Here is a 6,000-nt window from a genome sequence, read left to right as displayed (position 1 = left end):
GCTCTAGACCAGATGGCCCTGCTTACGGAGCACCCCAGTCAGTCACCCCGAGCACACATTCTCAGCAGCAGGTGCACATTCTGCAGGCCATGCCGCGTCAGGATACAAAACAAGTCCTAACAACGAAAAAAATCAAGTACATTTTCTGACCAAAATGGAATAAAATAAAAACTGTTAAAAGGGGCGACTATGAAATCCCAAACATAAATAGAAACAGAATGCCCTGCTTCTGCACAATTAATGGGTCAGTGTAGAAAATAAAAAGGGATTGCAAATTATAATGGAAACACGATGTACCAAAGCCTGGAATCATAGGGAGAAAAAAAACCTGTAACAATAAACGCCCACTTAAAAAATAAAGATTTCAGATAACTTAGGAACAAACAAAAGTAAAGTAAAAAATGTTAATGAACCAAATCCAAAGTTAGTAGGCAGGAAAAAATAATACCAGAACAGAAATAAAACAGACCAATCTCAAATCGCTGCATTTATCTATCTATTCACATAGACGTGACAGTAATCATTAAAGAATAAAAGGTCGTACATTTGAAAAGGGGCACAGATGGGTCAGGGGGATGGGGAGAATTTAAGGGGTTGAAGCAATAAAGGGGGTAAATCATGTAATTATATCTTAATTAGATTTAAAAATATAGACTAAAAACAATGTGAAAGATTAATTATTTTAAAAAGAGAAATGTGGGCACAGGGACCAGGAAGTGGGGGGAAATTGCCGGGATTCAGACTCTGGACACCAGCATGAGGTGCAGATCTAACTTTATTGTTTAGTGTTAAGCTTATATACAGTTTTTTATCGGATTGGGGCATGTTTATGTACTCAAGGGTAAATTGGGGCACAACATGTGTTATTTCACTTATTCTGACTCATCTGCCCGTGACCTTGTAGGGGAGGAGTCAGCCACCCAGGGAGACTTCCAAGAAGACTGGGAAGCAGCCACCACCTGGCCTGGGGTCCTTTGTGTTGTCTCACCCGAGTGCCATCTCAGATCCTACACACACACAGCAGATCAGGACTCCTCAAGGAGTCAAAAGAGCCATGGTGCTGTGCTAACCACTTATTCCTCCACAGCCCCCACAGAGAAATTGATATCTCTTCAGTGGAATAAAGATGATTCAAATAAAATCAGAGATAAAAAGACGTTACAACAAAAGCGTGAAGAATCGGAAGAGATTTCTTGAAAAAAATTCATACCAATGACTTGGAAAACCCACATCCTGGACACATACAATTTACGAAGTGATAAATCACACACACACACACACACACGTACAAACACACACATGCATACACACATGCACACACACATGCACACACATGCACACACATGCACACACACATGCACACACACACACACACACACACAGAGCAACATTAAGCTACTTATTATTGTTTCCCACCGAAGAAAATGGCAAGGTTAGTTTTGTGCTGGATTATATCAACCATTTAGGAACTAACATGTCTTTTCAAATTTTCCCAAAAGCTGGAAGAGAGAGAATATCTCTCAACTCATTTATGAGTTGTTTTTTTTTTTTTATGAAGCCAGTGATGTGTGTATTAGACAAGAGCACCATGAAGACTAAAACCACAGACTATTAACTTTGACAAGCATACATGGAAAAATCCCTCATTAGCTACTATCGACTCGATACCATGTTAAGTGGGCTCCATGTTCAAACGGGATTCACGCTTAGGATGGACGAATAGTGCAAAAGGAGCCAGGCAAGACATAGGACACATCGCCTTATTAGAATGAAGGACCAAACCCTGTGTTCTTCTCAACAGATGTAGGAAAAACATCTGCAAGATTTAATATTCATTCATGATGAAACCTCCCAACAGGATATGCATGAAGGAAACGCACCTAACGCAGTAAAACCAAGCACCAGCAAACACCACAGTCAATAAAGAGGTAAGGACATTTACTCTAAGACCAGGGACGACACAATGATGTTTACTCTTGCTCTGAGAGTTGACATGACTTTTGGTGCCTTGGTCGGGAGTATTAGGCAAAAGAAAGCAATGAAGGACACATGGAGTGGAACAGATAAACTCTGATTTCCTATTTGCCTGGGACACTATCTTATAGATATAAAATCCTGAGGGCTCCCCTGAAAAAACCCTTAGGGCTCATAGCCAAATTCAGCCAACTTACGAGATAAAGCCGGTTGTTTCTGGTCAGTTCCAAGGGCCGTCTTTAATTAGGTCGTTTGTTTTCTTGGTGTTTAGTTTGTCTTAGCTTCTTTGTATCTTCTAGACGCTAACCCTCTGTCTGAGAGCTGGCAAAGACGTTTCCCATTCTGTGGGCGGCCTCTTCACTTGATTGACAGTTTCCTTTGCTGGAGAGAAGTGGTTTGGTTTCACAAGGTCCCATTTAGAAGATGTTATTCCCTGAGCTACTGGGAGCACTGTTTAGTAAGTCCTCACTCATGCTTATGAGCTGGAGTTTGCTCCTCACATCTTCCTCCGGAAGTTTCCGAGCATCAAGTCTTATGGTCCTCCATCTATTTGGAGTCGAGTGTTTCGGTGTCATTGTCAGAGACCAAGTAGCCATAGTTATATGGCATTTTATCTGGATCTTTAATTGTATTCCATTGATCAAGACATCCGTTTGTACGCCAGTAACATGCTGTTTTTATTTTATTTTTTTTAATATTTTTTCTTTTTTTTTTTTTTTCGGAGCTGGGGCCCGAACCCAGGGCCTTGCGCTCGCTAGGCAAGTGCTCTACCACTGAGCTAAATCCCCAACCTTTTTTTTTTTGTTTTTATAACATATGTTTCTGTAGCATACTTTGAACCCAGGTGTGCAAATACTTCCTGCAATATTTCTGTGGAATAATACAAACCTGGTGCACAATGAAATATTGCTTAGTTTCAAAGGGAAAAAATGAAATTGTGAAATTTGAAAGTAAACGTGTAGAACTTGAGGAAAAAAAATCAAATGCACGAGGTCACCAAAGCCCCAAAGACAAACATGATGAATTCTTTTCTCATCTGAGGGTCCTGGCTTCAAATTGTCCATTTTGTATATTTAACATGAAATATATGTGGAACCTGGAAATAGGCCATTGCTGGGGGAGCATTCAGGGAGAGGAAATGGTAGAATATAGGTAAAAGGAAAATAGGTACGGGGAACACAGAGGACAAATGGTTTGAGCAGACAATGGGGTGACAGGATGGAGAAAGGAGGGGTCAGGTGAAGGGTGACACCAGGGTGACGTTTACCCGGAGAAGCCTCGTAGGATTCTGTAACCCAAGTAAATAACTATAAGCCAGGGAGACATCTGTGGCATGAAAGAACAGAGGAGCATGCTGGGAGCTTCAAGCGAGGACGGAGACGGAACGTTGGAGAGAGGAGAAAGAGGAGCTGATTAACCAGAACCAAGAATGCACGAAGCAGCTTTGTGAGACACCACTAGTGTGTAAGATAATTAAACATATAATTTTTGAAAGGTGCTTGAATGGAAATACCTCGCATTAGTAAATAATGATGTTCCTAGAAGACGCGGGTTAGCAAATGATAACCCAGTGCCGGACACAGATTATCTCCCTGTGAGCTGTTGACCCAGGGGCACACTAAACGCAGGCTATTGCTGTTCCTCTTGGTTGCCCACCATGACTAGATTGTAAGACGTATTGATGAACTACTGTACACACTTTGACTGTAGGACAGAGGAAAAACGGTCTTGGGCTGACCAGGAAACTGTCCCTCATGATTGGTGTTCTAGTGCTGGGAGGTGCTATGCAGGCTTCTTTTCTTGGGAAGAAAAGACATTAATGGCATATTTATTCACTGCTAGACTCTTCATGCTGTAGTGTCTCTCTGCCAGAGGAGATAGGCCCCACTGGTGGTAAGATTGTGTGTGGGGATAACCAAAGATTTGCTCCTTAGGAGGGAATCATTGGTTGGCACTGTGAGCATGGTCAGAACCTACAGCCTGGTCAGAACCTATAGCCTGGTCAGAACCTATAGCATGGTCAGAACCTATAGCCTGGTCAGAACCTATAGCATGGTCAGAACCTATAGCATGGTCAGAACCTATAGCATGGTCAGAACCTATAGCATGGTGGGAACCTATAGCTTGGTCAGAACCTATAGCATGGTCAGAACCTATAGCTAAGGATGTCCTGGATCTAGGTGTGAACCTAAATATTGTTCTTATAAATATTCATGTCATCAAACTGAATTCTAAATACTTATATTTATATCCATAGATTTGTGCTGCTCCAATTTTGGTCGGAGATGCTACTCACCGTGGTGGGTAGCAGTTAATTAATTCAGAGACACATCCTGCTCAACGTGTAGAAAATGAGTGACTGTGAACATGCCGCCGTGAAAGGACATTTATGTCAACATCCCCCAACATCTCCAGGGGTCACTGCAGAAGAGGGAAGGGAAGAACTGAGACTGGAGGATGAAGAGCAGTGTGTGAAGTGCTGTCTGTCCTCCAAACACAACACAGGATTTTCACACAGGAACTCACAGCAGCTGCGGGTAACCACAAAAGATCTGTGCAGGATCAAGCCAGTTAAAAATTCTAGCATAGAGGCTGGAGGGTGCTCATGGCGCTACCCCTAGTGGAAGAGTTACTGGTGGTTGATGGCTGCTCAGGGAGAACTACTTTTCTTCAGGAGTGTGGCTACTGGTAGGTTCCCCTTGCACACTCAGGGCCCCACACCCACATATGGGAAGGACTAACTGGGCTCAGTGGGTTAAAACACAATAAGACCCTTTAAAAATATCAAATGAGGACACATGGAGTTGGGAGGGAGACAGGAAGTTGGGAGGGAGACATGATGAGGTATCTTGGGGAGGGAAGGAGGATGGCAGTAAATCGTGGATATAATAAAGATATATCACAAACAAGTATGAAAACTTCAAAGTATAATAATTAAAATAGGAACAATGAAAATCAGTATCAATCTGGAAGTTTCTCAAAAAAAAAAACTGGAAATAGTTCTTTCTGAAGACCCATTTATACCGCTCCTGGGCATATACCCGAAAGATGTTCCACCATACCATAAGGACACATGCTCCTCTATGTTTAGAGCTTAGCCTTATTCATAATAGCCAGAAACCAGAAACAACCCAGATGTCCCTCAACAGAAGAATGGATGTAGAAAATGTGGTTCATTTCCATAATGAGATTCTCTCCCGCTATTGAAAACAAGGACATTATAAATTCTGCAGACAAATGGATGGAACTAGAAAATAGCATCCTGAGTGAGGTTACTCAGACCCAAGAGGACAAGCATGGTATGGTATGTACTTACTGATAAGTGGATACTGGCCATAAAGCACAAAATACCCATGATCCACCCCACAGACCCAAAGAAGTTAAATAAGAAGGAAGGATCAAATGAGGATACTTAAATCCCACTTAGAAGAGGGAACAAAATAATCATGGGAGGCAGAGGGAGGGAGGGGCATTCGTGAGAGAGGGGAAGGGAGGGGTAGTGTGAGGGGGAGGGGCAGGATCAGGTGTGAGGAGAAACAGGAGAGAGGCCCAGAGGGCCAGGAGAATGAGCTGACATATGCAGTTGTGGGGAAGGGAATGGGGGGAATTTCTAAGAATGGGGGACAGAGACCTGGGGTGGGGGAGGCTCCTAGGACTCAATGCAGGTGACCTTAGCCAAAATGCTCAACAGAGGGGATATGGAAACTGAAGAGACCACTCCAATAATGAGACCAGATCCCCAGTGGAGGAATAGGAACACCTACAAAATTTTCAACCCCAAATTGCTCCTGTCTAAATGAAATGCAGGGGCAAAAATGGAGTAGAGACTGAAAGAATGGCTGACCAGTGACTGGCCCAACTTGGGGTCCACCCCACAGCAAGCACCAGCCCCTGGCACTATTACTGATGCAATGCTGAGCGTACAGACAGGAGCCTAGCACGGCTGTTCTCTGAGAGGCTCCACCCAGCAGCTGACTGAGACAGAGGCATTTCCACAGTCAAACACCAATGGAAGAATTAGGAAGA

The sequence above is a fragment of the Rattus rattus genome, chromosome 1 (assembly GCF_011064425.1).
Source record: "Rattus rattus isolate New Zealand chromosome 1, Rrattus_CSIRO_v1, whole genome shotgun sequence".
Taxonomy (NCBI): domain Eukaryota; kingdom Metazoa; phylum Chordata; class Mammalia; order Rodentia; family Muridae; genus Rattus; species Rattus rattus.
Note: the sequence above shows the minus strand (reverse complement) of the source record.